The sequence below is a fragment of the Planococcus citri genome, chromosome 3, assembly GCF_950023065.1.
Source record: "Planococcus citri chromosome 3, ihPlaCitr1.1, whole genome shotgun sequence".
Taxonomy (NCBI): Eukaryota; Metazoa; Arthropoda; class Insecta; order Hemiptera; family Pseudococcidae; genus Planococcus; species Planococcus citri.
Window position 1 is genome coordinate 81,169,468 of NC_088679.1, and position 13,172 is coordinate 81,182,639.

At 35.9% G+C, this 13,172-nt stretch overlaps 1 protein-coding gene across 3 annotated transcripts in view; it reads right to left on the minus strand.

Annotated features, from left to right (window-relative positions):
- LOC135839744 (uncharacterized) overlaps positions 1-13,172 on the minus strand; it is a 146,169-nt gene that overhangs the window by 78,875 nt on the left and 54,122 nt on the right. The gene's annotated exons all lie outside the window — the stretch shown is intronic.

Consider the following 13,172-nt stretch of genomic DNA (forward strand, 5'->3'; position numbering starts at 1 on the left):
CATATACATAGTGCACAAAAATGCACACTGTACCTTTTGGTACCTACTTTGATGCAACATAACAACCGATCAGCTGTTACAGACATACAGGAACACGAGCGCGAACACGAACACAAATAACAGCTCTTTTGGATTCGGATATACTCGTAGTACTAGACGAGGAACAGAGGAAGTAGATCAAGGTAAACACTAAACACTGTAAACGAATGGTAAACGACGCGTAATGTTTCCGCGCACGCATAAATCATCCGGCTAATACGTTGCTAATTACGTCCGACCGTAATTACAATTACCTTACGAGATACGAGAGTATATAGGTACGAGTTCGTTGCGCTGAGGCTGTAGCTTTGACTTTCACTCGAAAGGCAATTCTAATTACCTGCAGCGAGCGCAGCGCGTGTAATACTCTTAAGTACCTATATAGGTATGCTTACCTTATACTTCCAAATATACCGGTAAACGTAATAAATGCGCGGGTAAGTGAACGAACATCGAATTTTATAGCCTAAATTTGATTTCCGTTCATCGTCATCGTCACACGGTACACGTATACTTACATTTAATATCTAACCGTACAAACGAAGCCCGTTTAAAATAATAATAACAAAATTTTAGAGTGACGCTCGCATCGGATAACCTCCTACTCGACCAAGTGGCGCACAAAAAATTGACTAGTGCCGCGCAGAAGACGAAAAAAAATGTCAAAAAAGAAACGGTAAACAGCTATACGCTGCGGCGGTTGGTCATTTATTATTTATTCGTTCAAAGTTAAATTACGACCAGAATGACGAACGACGAACATCCAACATTTTAATGATTATTGATTCGAACTCGTGTCACGGTATTTATTTTATTTGAGCTGTAATTTGAGGATACCTTGCCAAAGTACCTACACCATAAAAAAGCTCAAATTTGTACATTTTCTCGTGGCTGTAATATTCAGGCAAATGTGCATCTCAAAATACCACCCTTAACCCTTAAAGGCCTGAACCAAACGGGAAGTGATCAGAAAAAAATGCTTTCAATTTGTTGAATGGGAGTTACATGAATATCACTTTAATGTGTAGTATGCCCCCTGCCCCTCAAAACTATTTCGTAAATGAGGGGTCAATTTTTTCAAATTTTTGTAAATTACGAAAGAGCAAAATACCTAATTGGCCCAAATTTGAGGTAATCTTATACGTACAATCTCATTCCACGCACCTAATTTTTGAAAGCAAATCCTTGATGAGCCCCGTCCCATTTTTGGTGAGGCATAAATATGAAAAAGTTGAGGTAAAATACAGGGCAAATGTCCTCCATTTTTAATTTTATGAATTTGTTAATATGCTTTCACAAAATATAATCACAAAGGGTATACGCAGTGAGGTACAGAGCGATTTTTTCAATTTTTGATTAACTGGTTTCATAAAAGTCGCTGAAACATGAGATGTGAGTACATCAAGTACTGCATATGAGAATACACTTCACTTAATTAAAAAGATACAAAAATTATAAAATGTATATACAAGCAATGCCTGAGCTTTTTCAGGACTTTTCACTTTCAGTTGCACTAATATCTAAAGCTCATCTGAATAAATTTTACACATCATTCGTAATTTGGATGAAGTGAAATTTTTCCAATGATGCAGTTTACACGACTAAAAGGTTGAACACACATAAAGGAATCATGATTAGTTACAAAAATTAATAACTATGTAAACAAGAATGCCTGAGCTTTTACAGAACTTTAGGCTGACAGCTACTCATCACACCTCCAAAGCACATCTGTATAATTATATTTCACACATGATTCGTAATTAATTTGGATAGTGGAATTTTTGTATGATGATGCAGTTTCCTCGACTAAAGGGTTAGACACACATAAAGGAATCAAGATTAGTAATGAAAATTAATACAGTGGAACCTCAATATCTCGAAACTCTTCAACTCAAAAACCTCTTATTAGCCGAACCAACCTCCATTCCCCTTGAAATCTCCGTAACACTCAATGTTAACTTAACTCGGATACGTCGAAATTGACTACACAAACCAGTTGTAACTCGAAGCTAAAATTTTGCTGAAAATAGCGAGAAAGCCTCTATAAGTCGTATGTTGTCGGGCGTTACCTTTATAACTCGAAAATTTCAATTCATACTTCTATCTATGATGCACTTACATATCTCTCAATTCATTCATTTTGTAAGCCCTCTATCCCACACAACAATTGTCAACATCGACATTTACGTAGACTACGTTTTTTTCCAACATAATGATGGAAAAGTGATCAATTAATTATTTAGTGAGAATCTTCTGTCCATACAAAAGCCAGGTACATAAATGAAAAGTTTCAAAACTTTCTCATTATTTCTGATACCTCGACATGCCATCTTGACATGTAGATGTAAAATTCAATGCTCGAAATTTACATCTACAACTATACTATGTCGACCAATTTTTCAGAATTAAAATTTCTGTTTTAGTGTTTAAAAGTTTAGTAAACATTCAAAAATATGATCTTGTTCAATGAGGAAAACAAATTTTTTAGGGCATTGATGAAAATATTCATTTTCCACAGTTTGGAGTAGTAGATGATATGATGTTGATATTGTGGATGTATTTGTTGATGTCGAATTTCACATCAACATTAACATCGACATGTCGACATGAAAAATGGATTAGTTTAGTACTCTTAGATAAAGTATTGCACCATCTTTGATAAAAGGAATTTCTGTTCAACTATTTGATTGTACAGACTTTTCATCTGTACTTCTTTGGAAGTGGACTTTGTGTCGATGCTGTTTTCAGCACGAGCAATAGCCACAACAGAGGAAATAATTTTTAGAAAAAAAAATTAAAATTTTTAAACTCAAATTTTATAATTTTACGAAACAGGTGGTCGACATAAATTTCGATGTAAATGTTGATCCATCCACATCCGTCACTTTTGGATGCCCCATGTCGATGTGAATTTTGACCCTGTGTTCAGCCAATTGTCCACACGAATGCAGATGAACATCAGTCAACAATTACAAGTACATCGACAATTAGCTCGACACAGGGTCAAAATTCACATCGACATGTGGCATCCAAAAGTGACGGATGTGGATGGGTCGACATTCACATTGAAATTAGCATGGTCATTGTTGTACAGGTATAACTCAAATGCTCTCAAAATCTTACCTGCATAACTCGAAACTGATTATCTCAAAAACCTCGATAAGCTGAATGAATGACCATTCCCCTTGGATTTCAAGTTAATAACTATGTAAACAAGAATGCCTGAGCTTTTTCAGAACTTTAAGCTGTCAGCTACTCACATACCTCTAAAACACATCTATATAAATTTCACACATCATTTGTAATTAATTAGGATACTTTTACGAATTATGTGTGAAATATATACAAATGTGCTATGGAGGTGTGAGTAGCTGTCAGCCTAAAGTTCTGTAAAAGCTCAGGCATTCTTGTTTACATAGTTATTAATTTTCGTAACTAATCATGATTCCTTTATGTGTGTTCAATCTTTTAGTCGTGTTAACTGCATCATCGGAAAAATTTCACTTCATCCAAATTACGAATGATATGTAAAATTTATTCAGATGAGCTTTAGATATTAGTGCAACTGAAAGTGAAAAGTCCTGAAAAAGCTCAGGCATGCTTGTATATACATTTTATAATTTGTGTATCTTTTTACTTAAGTGAAGTGTATTCTCATATGCAGTACTTGATGTACTCGTGTCTCATGTTTTAGCCACTTTTACAAAACCAGTTAATCAAAAATTGAAAAAATCGCTCTGTACCCCACTGCGTATACCCTTTGTGATTATATTTTGTGAAAGCATATTAACAAATTCATAAAATTAAAAATGGAGGACACTGGCCAGTATTTTACCTCAACTTTATCCAATTTATGCCCCTCCAAAAATGGGACGGGGCTCATCAAGGATTTGCTTTCAAAAGTTAGGTGCGTGGAATGCGATTATACGTATAAGATTACCTCAAATTTGGGCCAATTAAGTATTTTGCTCTTTCGTAATTTACAAAAAATTGAAAAAATTGACCCCTCATTTACGAATTAGTTTTGAGGGGCAGGGGGGCATACTACACATTAAAGTGATATTCATGTAACTCCCATTCAACAAATTGAAAGCATTTCTTCTGATCACTTCCAGTTTGGTTCAGGTCTTTAAGGGTTAAGCTGTAATTTGAGGATACCTTGCCGAAGTACACCATAAAAAAGCTCAAATTTGTACATTTCCTCGAAGCTGTAATATTCAGGCAAATGTGCATCTCAAAATACCACCCTTAACGTAATTTTTCTTTGATTTGGTGTATCTAAATCTCTTTCCACCTTGGAAATTGAGTCAGACTAACCAGATTCGCTGCTCAGGGAAAAGAAACACATTCGACGGCTACTCGTACTCACCTTTATGGACCAAGTTAAGGAAGCTTATGAAACACGAATCATCCAAATTGCTGAACAGTCGTGGCACTTGAAACGGCGAGAAAATGCGTCGTCATTTCGAAATTTTCCAAAATGATAGCTCAAAACCGCGAAAATACTCGTAGGTACAATAAAATGCGCGTCAGTATTCGTAATTTTCTCAACCAACAACGCTACACAACGACAATAACAACAATGCTGCACACCACTAATTACAGCTCGCTATCTATCGAACAATTACGGGCGATAAAACCGCGACATAAGCAATGATAAGAGCCATAATATCAATATTCAACAAAACCATAACAATAACAACGTACAAAGAATGGACACGACGAACTTCCACCTACCTATACAGGTGAAGATACACAGACACACGCAGTGTACACGTAATGATACTACGGTATTCGAACCTGTTCGACGTTCGCTAATCCGGTGCAGAGTTGTTGCCTCCTCTACGGTTTACGCAGCGCAGCCAGATCGCGAGTACCCTACTCGTATTCGTACGGTGTACGGTCCAAATAACTATATTGGCTAGTGCTTTATCAGTTATCACTATAGGACAGCGGATTTGAATGCACGCAGTACTGTGTACTAGATCGCGACGCTAATTGTAAGCGAAAACATCATATTGTACATGCAACATGCGGGCTGCGAAATACACGAGCAAATGTACAGGTATTACATTACCTACTCGTAGGTAAGTACGTGTTGAATAACAATCGAGCAGTGAACACTGAACAGCGTAATAATGATCGGAAAGGCGGTCGGTGATGGTAAACGCACTCGTAAAAGTACAACACACAACCTCAGCCAGTTATCTCATCTGCAGCCGCCTGTCTGCACTTCTGCAGAGTAAAGACAAACCTGCTACACGATCGAAGATGAAAGATGACAATGAAGCACTTCCAGCATCGTTTACAATCGAAAAATTCGCCAAATACGAGTGTCGAATAGCAAAAGCAAAACTCACCTTCACCTAAACCATCAATAGTTCATCGCTGATACGTTGAATTGAAGCTGAAAGTAGGTAGGTCTACCAAACGTAGAACAGACGCGATTGCGATAACGAGCACGATCACGATCGCGGTCGCGAACTGACGATGAGTGAATGTACGGTACAGTACAGTGTACTTTACTTACACTACACGACTCGACATAACCAAATCGAAAAAATGACTAATCGTCGAACGTCAATTTCTATAGGCATTGGCAATGACTGCTTCGACGACGAATCGAATACGCATTACTTACATTGTAAACGGAACAAAATACCGCAGAGTACCGTACGACCGCGTAAAACAATCACCGCGGCCAGATATCGGCTCACTCAACTATTCCTAGTCGAAAAAACGCTTTCAAAATATAAAACTATGAGCGCTGCAAAAGCTCCAAAAATGCAATCGCAAAAATACGAGCGAAGCGCACTTCTCATCGACAACGTCGTGTCAATAATGAAAGATGAGTCGTAGTCGAGACAAAACAGACAAACGAGGCGATTGACCCGAAAATCGGCGGAAAAGCGCGGCGCACATTCGCATACCAAACGCAGCAATATACGAGTACAGACAGATAAACATAAACCCATCCCGTTCGATAAAACGTCGAGTATCGACACCGTATCGCGATAAAATGTACTTCATCTACAGTTATACGTAGGTAGTAGGTAGGTACTTATACCTTGTGGACAGAGTTGGGATTTTACATGTAGAATATAATATTCTACATTTTCGTGTAAAATATGTAGAATGTGTAGAATATACATATTCTACATGTAAAATATGTAAAATATGTAGAATATTTTGTAAACTATGTAGATATGTAACGCATTTGATTGGCTAGTTTTCAAATATGGCAAATTTTTGAAGATATTTTGTCTGCAAAATGGTCATAATTAGTATGTTGTGTGTTTGATAAAATAAAATGATAAGAGGATTGGGTTCAGAATCAAAAATTGAAAACTTGATTTAATTTTTTATTACCTATCTTGAAATTTAATTTGTTTAAAAATAGGTACCTAGACCTACTATGAAGCCAACCTGGAAATTTTGTAAATAATTTTCAAGTTTGGTCCAAGTTCCCATCTCTTTAGATCAGGAAAAAAATTGGCGAGGAAGACTGAATTTCTTTGCTTTTTTCATTTTCATGTCTTTCATACAAAAAATTGAGAATGAATGAAAAAAAAACAACCAATCAGAAATGTTATCTACATATTCTACATATTCTACATTCTACATATTCTACAATTATATTCTACTTTACATATTCTACATTATATTCTACATTATATTTTACATTCTACATTCTACAATCCAACTCTGCTTGTGGAGCAGTTTCATCTCTTTATGTAATTCGAAAATGAGAGCATTTTTGGGTTTTTAGCGAATCATCCAGCGAAACACGGTGGCCGAATTGGTCGAACTTCGAAGCATGCAATAGTGACCACTGACCAATAATGTAATCAGACTGTATACAAATTCGTCCATTATTTGTTTAGTTAGGTGTTCATTTCATTCTTTATCTCAGAAAATAATGGATCAAAAAATTGAAATTCAGATCGTCAATTTTCATTTTCGACTTGATATAGGGTCATTCTACGTCAATTGAACCAAGAAGTGGTAGGTGGGTTCGGCGATTTTTTTGAAATTTTTTCCTGTGAAAAGACCTTCCGAAGGGACGACCAATGGCGCAAATCGCAGCCCTCTAGCCCATTTTTAACAGCAGCCAGGGGGTGTCAAAGTTTTCAGTGAACCTAAAATATCATCCATTTCAGCAGTGGATTACTCGATAACCGCGATACCTACCAAAATGAAACTTTTTCCCATAGTTAGGGGTTTTAAAAGGCTTTTTGATCATATCATAAAAATCAGTGTTGCCACTTTTTTTCGTACAAAAAATTAGCTAAAAAAATTTCAAAACGTAGTTTTCATCATATCGTTCGACTCTCAAAAATTCTGAAAAAAATATAATATGGACAACTGTTCATGCTGAACAACATATTAAAAAATTAGGATGGTAACTTGTCACGAAGTCGATTTAAAAAAATTGAAAGTTTGCGAAAAAATGAGATTTTTTGATTTTAAACATGAAAAAAAGTTTTGATTGGTAAAGTTGACCCATTTGACCCCTATTTTCACGTATCTGTTGAAAAAGTTGAAAACCCCTTTCACTCGATAAAAATATGAACTCCTCACAAAAAGTCAAAATTACATATAAAAAAATTAAATTCTGAATTCCAAACATCAAAAAAAGTTTAAATTGATTCAGTTGTCTTATTTTGACCTCTTTCTGACGTATTTCATGAAAAAGTTGACAAAAATCACACTTACAGCAAAACAATTAAAATTTGTTTATTTTTTTAATTTTTTCGAATTTTGATTTTTTTTGTGATGAGTTAATTTCACGGGGTTTTTTCAACTTTTTCAACAGATACGTAAACATAGGGGTCAAATGGGTCAACTTTTCCAATCAAAACTTTTTTTCATGTTTCAAATCAAAAAATCGCATTTTTTCGCAAAGTTCAAATTTTTTTAAATCGACTTTGTTACAAGTTACCATCCCAATTTTTTAATATGTTGTTCAGCATGAACAGTTGTCCATATTATATTTTTTTCAGAATTTTTGAGAGTCGGAACGATATGAAAACTACGTTTTGAAACTTTTTGAGCTTATTTTTTGTACGAAAAAAAGTGGCAACACTGATTTTTATGATATCACCAAAAAGCCTTTCAAAACCTCTAACTATGGGAAAAAGTTCCATTTTGGTAGGTATCGCGGTTATCGAGCAATCCACAGCTGAAATGGATGATATTTTAGGTTCACTGAAAACTTTGACACCCCCTGACTGCCGTTAAAAATGGGCTAGAGGGCTGCGATTTGCGCCATTGGTCATCCCTTCGGAAGGTCTTTCCGCAGGAAAAATTTCAAAAAAATCGCCGAACCCACCTACCACTTCTTGGTCCAATTGACGTGGAATGACCCTATAAGTAGCGTTTTTGCAATAAGGTCATTCACGAAAATTTGAACAAAAAGTGGTGGGGGGGGGGGGTCGGCGATTTTTTTGAAATTATTGTTAGGGGTTCTGGAAGGCTTTTTGGTGATATCATGAAAATCAGTGTTGCCACCTTTTTGTAGTACGAAAAATTAGCTCGAAAACTTTCAAAACTTAGTTTACATATCGTTCTGATCCTCAAAAATTCTGAAAAAAAATATATATTATGGGCAACTGTTCATGCTGAACAACATTAAAAAATTGGGATGGCATTATGTCGTAAAGTCGATTTAAAAAATTGGAAGTTTGCGGAAAAAAATGCAATTTTTTGATTTAAAACGTGAAAAAAAGTATTGATTGTTAAAGTTGACCCATTTGACCCCTATTTTTACGTATCTGTTGAAAAACCCCTTTCACTCGATGAAATGAACTCCCCACAAAAAAATCGAAATTCGAAAAAATCAATTTTCAAATTTCAAACATGAAAAAAATTTTTAATTTATTCAGTTGTCTTATTAAGACCTCTTTCTGACGTATTTCATGAAAAGGTTGATAAAAATTACACTCACAACAAAAAAATAAAAATTTGTTTATTTTTTGAATCTTTTTGAATTTTGATTTTTTTGGGAGGAGTTCATTTCATCGAGTGAAAGTGTTTTCTCAACTTTTTCAACAGGTACGTAAGAATAGGGGTCAAATGGGTCAACTTCACCTATCAAAACTTTTTTTCATGTTTTAAATCAAAAATTCGCATTTATTCGCTAACTTTCAATTTTTTAAAATCAACTTTGCAACATGTTACCATTCCAATTTTTTAATATGTTGTTCAGCATGAAAAGTTGACCATAATATATTTTTTTCAGAATTTTTGAGAGTCGGAACGATATGAAAACTACATTTGGAAACTTTTTGAGCTAATTTTTTGTACGAAAAAAGTGGTAACACTGATTTTTATGATATCATCAAAAAGCCTTTCAAAACCCCTAACTATGGGAAAAAGTTCCATTTTGGTAGATATCGCGGTTATCGAGTAATCCACTGCTGAAATGGATGATATTTTAGGTTCATTGAATACTTTGACACCCCCTGGCTGCCTTTAAAAATGGGCTAGACGGCTGCGATTTGCGCCATTGATCATCCCTTCAGAAGATCTTTCCACAGGAAAAGTTTCAAAAAAATCGCCGACCTCCCCCCCCCCCTTACCACTTCTTGGTCGAATTGAAGTGAAATGACTCAATAGTCGGACTGCGAAATAGACAGGTGTACTTACGGCAACTTTAACAGCACGTTCGTGATTCGTGAACGCTCGTTAGTATATTCTGCGACTGGCAGGAGTTGAAACGCTTCGCATAACTTATAAATCGGCGATCGCGTATTTGCGAAAAATATTTTTCTTCTATACAGTCTACATAATTACATACGATTTGGTGATGTCATTATTCTAGATACAGTGAGATCATTTTTAAAGACTCGTAAGAAATCTAAAAATACGATACTTTTGCCCCCCCCCCCCTTCAGATGCTTATAACGTGAACGTAAGCGAAACATTTCTCATTTTTTCAAAAAATAATTGCGAGAAAAAAATCTTTGATCTCAACTAGCAAAAAGTTTTTTTGAGAATGTGTGCCTCGTCGATCGATCGAAAGATTCGAAAAGATGGTAATTACCTAATTCCGAATTTAAAGATGCAGAATATCATTTCTATCCGATTTACGACGGTTTTTTTTTCGAAAATTACCCAATTCTAAAATTTACCGGAGGCTTCAGAGCGATTTGAAACCATCACCAATCGACTTGGTAGATTGAAAATAGAATACAAATCAAACAGCCTTTTATATCAATTTGATACAATTCTGATATTTTTCACGAGAAATGTGCCAAATTTAAATTTTCAAAAAATCGCCAAAAATCGAAAAAAATTCCCGCAACCGAAAGTTTTGCTCGTGGTGTATTTTGAGGTCATCTTCTGATTCCATTTTGTCTGAAATCTGAATCAGAAATTTTTCTGCCATGCCGGTGGGATGGGATACTTAATTTCCCTGCAGTTGACGATGCGATTCTTTTTAATGAAAATTTGTCAGAATATGAGAATCGTTCGAGTGAAAGAGAACGCGAAATACCTATGGTTCCAATTTCAGGTCAGCACCCCACAAGTAGGTAGGATTGAATTAACTACTTCGGGCCTTTTCAAGATGCTCGCGTCTTTCAAAAAAATTATTTATCTCGATTGTTCCAGTTTTGCCAATTTTCTACACCAATTCTTCCAATTTTCCAGATTGATAAGTATTTCAAATATGTATCAATCAACTAGGTTGTACACATAAAGTAACGAAAAAAGAGATGAGGGGAGGGGGGGGGGTGACAAAATTTTCAAACACCGCAAGTTGCGAACATCTATGTTGATAAATTAGGAAATTCACAAAGTGTAGACGAATTATGTAGCTACTTGTAATAAGATCGGCGGAGTAAGATCAGGAGGCTCTTATTTTGAGAGCTCCAATTTTTATCGCCCCCAACAGCTAAATTCTTTCAAAAGCAGCATGGTGGATAAGTACTTCAATCAAATTTACCACATCACGATCTTGAGACGAGCCAAAAAGGAAAGAGGGAGGAAGGGTGGTGGCAGTGGGGGGGGGGTAATATCATGAAAATTCAAACAATTTAAAAACAGCGGAAATTCATCCGATTTTAACCAGTTTCTGGATTAAACATTGGTAAACAATTCAAATGGTTAATTTGGAGAGGATAGTAGGGGCCCACACGATGAGTTGCGAAGGACGTGTTGAAATATTTATACAGAATTATCAATTCGTAAAGTTTACGGAATTTCCTGATTTTGAAGAGAAAATTGCAAAATTCTCCTACTTGCCCCCGTTCTACGGAGTCTATCAAGTCATCCTGAAAACGATATAAAACGCAGGTTACGAAGTGGCCGATCTAACCGAACTATTCACACATAAACAGACAAAAATGTATCGCACTTTTTACAGTAAATCGTAAGATTTTGGATGGACTCGGAAAATTTAACGATTTTTACTTTGGATTAAATAATATAGTAATTTTCAGAGAGAAATATTTTATAGTAAAAATTGTTAAATTTTCAGGCGCAGCCAAAATCTTATAATTTACAAAACAAATTCCAATAAAAATTTCTCTCAGTGTGTTTACATACCAGGTGTGTCATTAGAGGTGGAACAGCGCTGGGAATTATTTTCATTAAGACAGTTATGTTGGCAACATGTAGGAGGCAGCAAAAATAAACAACACGAAGATCAATGTCACCGGGTTGAATTTAAATTTCCATTACAGAAATCCCAGCGCTGTTGCACAATTAATGTGACACTGGGTACCACATTAAGTACTCGTACGTACCTATATGCTCGTGTAGTCGTATACGAGTAAGTAGGTAGGTACATCATACTTAGCACATACTACGAGTACGTACATGCCCAATGCCCACATACGTCATCTTTCGATGCCCATTTGGGGCGTCGTCGGCGGCGTCGATCAAATTTTTGTAGCGTATTTAATAAAACCTTCGCGCATTGTTTCGCATTTTCAGCCAGAAACGTATACTATAGGTCCACCTTTTATACGCTCGTTCAGCAGTAGGTAATCAACAATAATTCAACATTTATTGCGCGACGATAGTCGTAAAAAGGTGTAATTAAAAACGACGCGAAAGGAGAGAAGCAGGCGCGAGGCGAGGTGCGGTGTCAGCACAAAATAAGACGGCTCCGCTATTATAATACTTAACTCGCTTCCAGCATCTTGTTCTCTGTTCTCGTAAGTCGTAATCGTAAAAAAACGGCCATTTTTACTTTGCTCGATGGTTCGGTTATATTTACAATTTACATATACTCGTATGTGGGAGGCGGGACGAGGAATTAGTTATAAGTATAGGTACAGTAGGTAGGTGCACAATAATATACACATCCGCAGTCGTACAGGCCGATAGGCTTCTGTAACACTGTAGTAGGTATAGGTAAGTGGTAAGTACAAAACAACAACGAAAAACTACAAAATTTTATTACAATACAAAGCTAAAAAAAAAAAGAAAAAAAACATCAACAAAAAACGAAAAAAGAAAAAAAAATTAACGAAAAACTGGTAACATGATAACGATGGGATTGGGAAAAAGACGTAAAGTCGTTATAAAATTAATTTTCAAATACTAAATTCAACGAGTCGTCGATAATTTATAGATACTCGTAAATAAAACTTATCGCTTTCGATAATATCGATTATGAAATTGTACGAGAAAAGAAAAAAAAATATGTAAAAATAAAAAGACACTGGCGAACAGAAAGACTGCAAACTCGAAAAGCGAGATATTTTGTCAATCGAGTTACGAGTTAATGACGTCACGTCACGTCACGTCGGATCATCGTCATCGTCGTCACCACATTGTCTTCGCATAGTTTCGTCATCTACTCCCTAAAACAACAATAATAACAACGGGTAAAAGAATAAACGTCGAAATTGGAAAATTACAACAAAACGCATTAACGCCGCACAAATGCACTTTCCAGATATCTACGACTAGCACTACGACTACGAGTGCGAAAAGCAGCCACGCCACGCAATTTATTACAGATGCCAAAAACTACGAATACCAACGTATTACTAAATCTACACTATAGGCTAGACGCCAACATGCGATTGTGATTGGTGATTGCGACTAAAATTATGTACCAATTTTATAATTTATAAAACCGATCAGAAACAGGAGTACGATGAGCAGAAGAAGAGCGA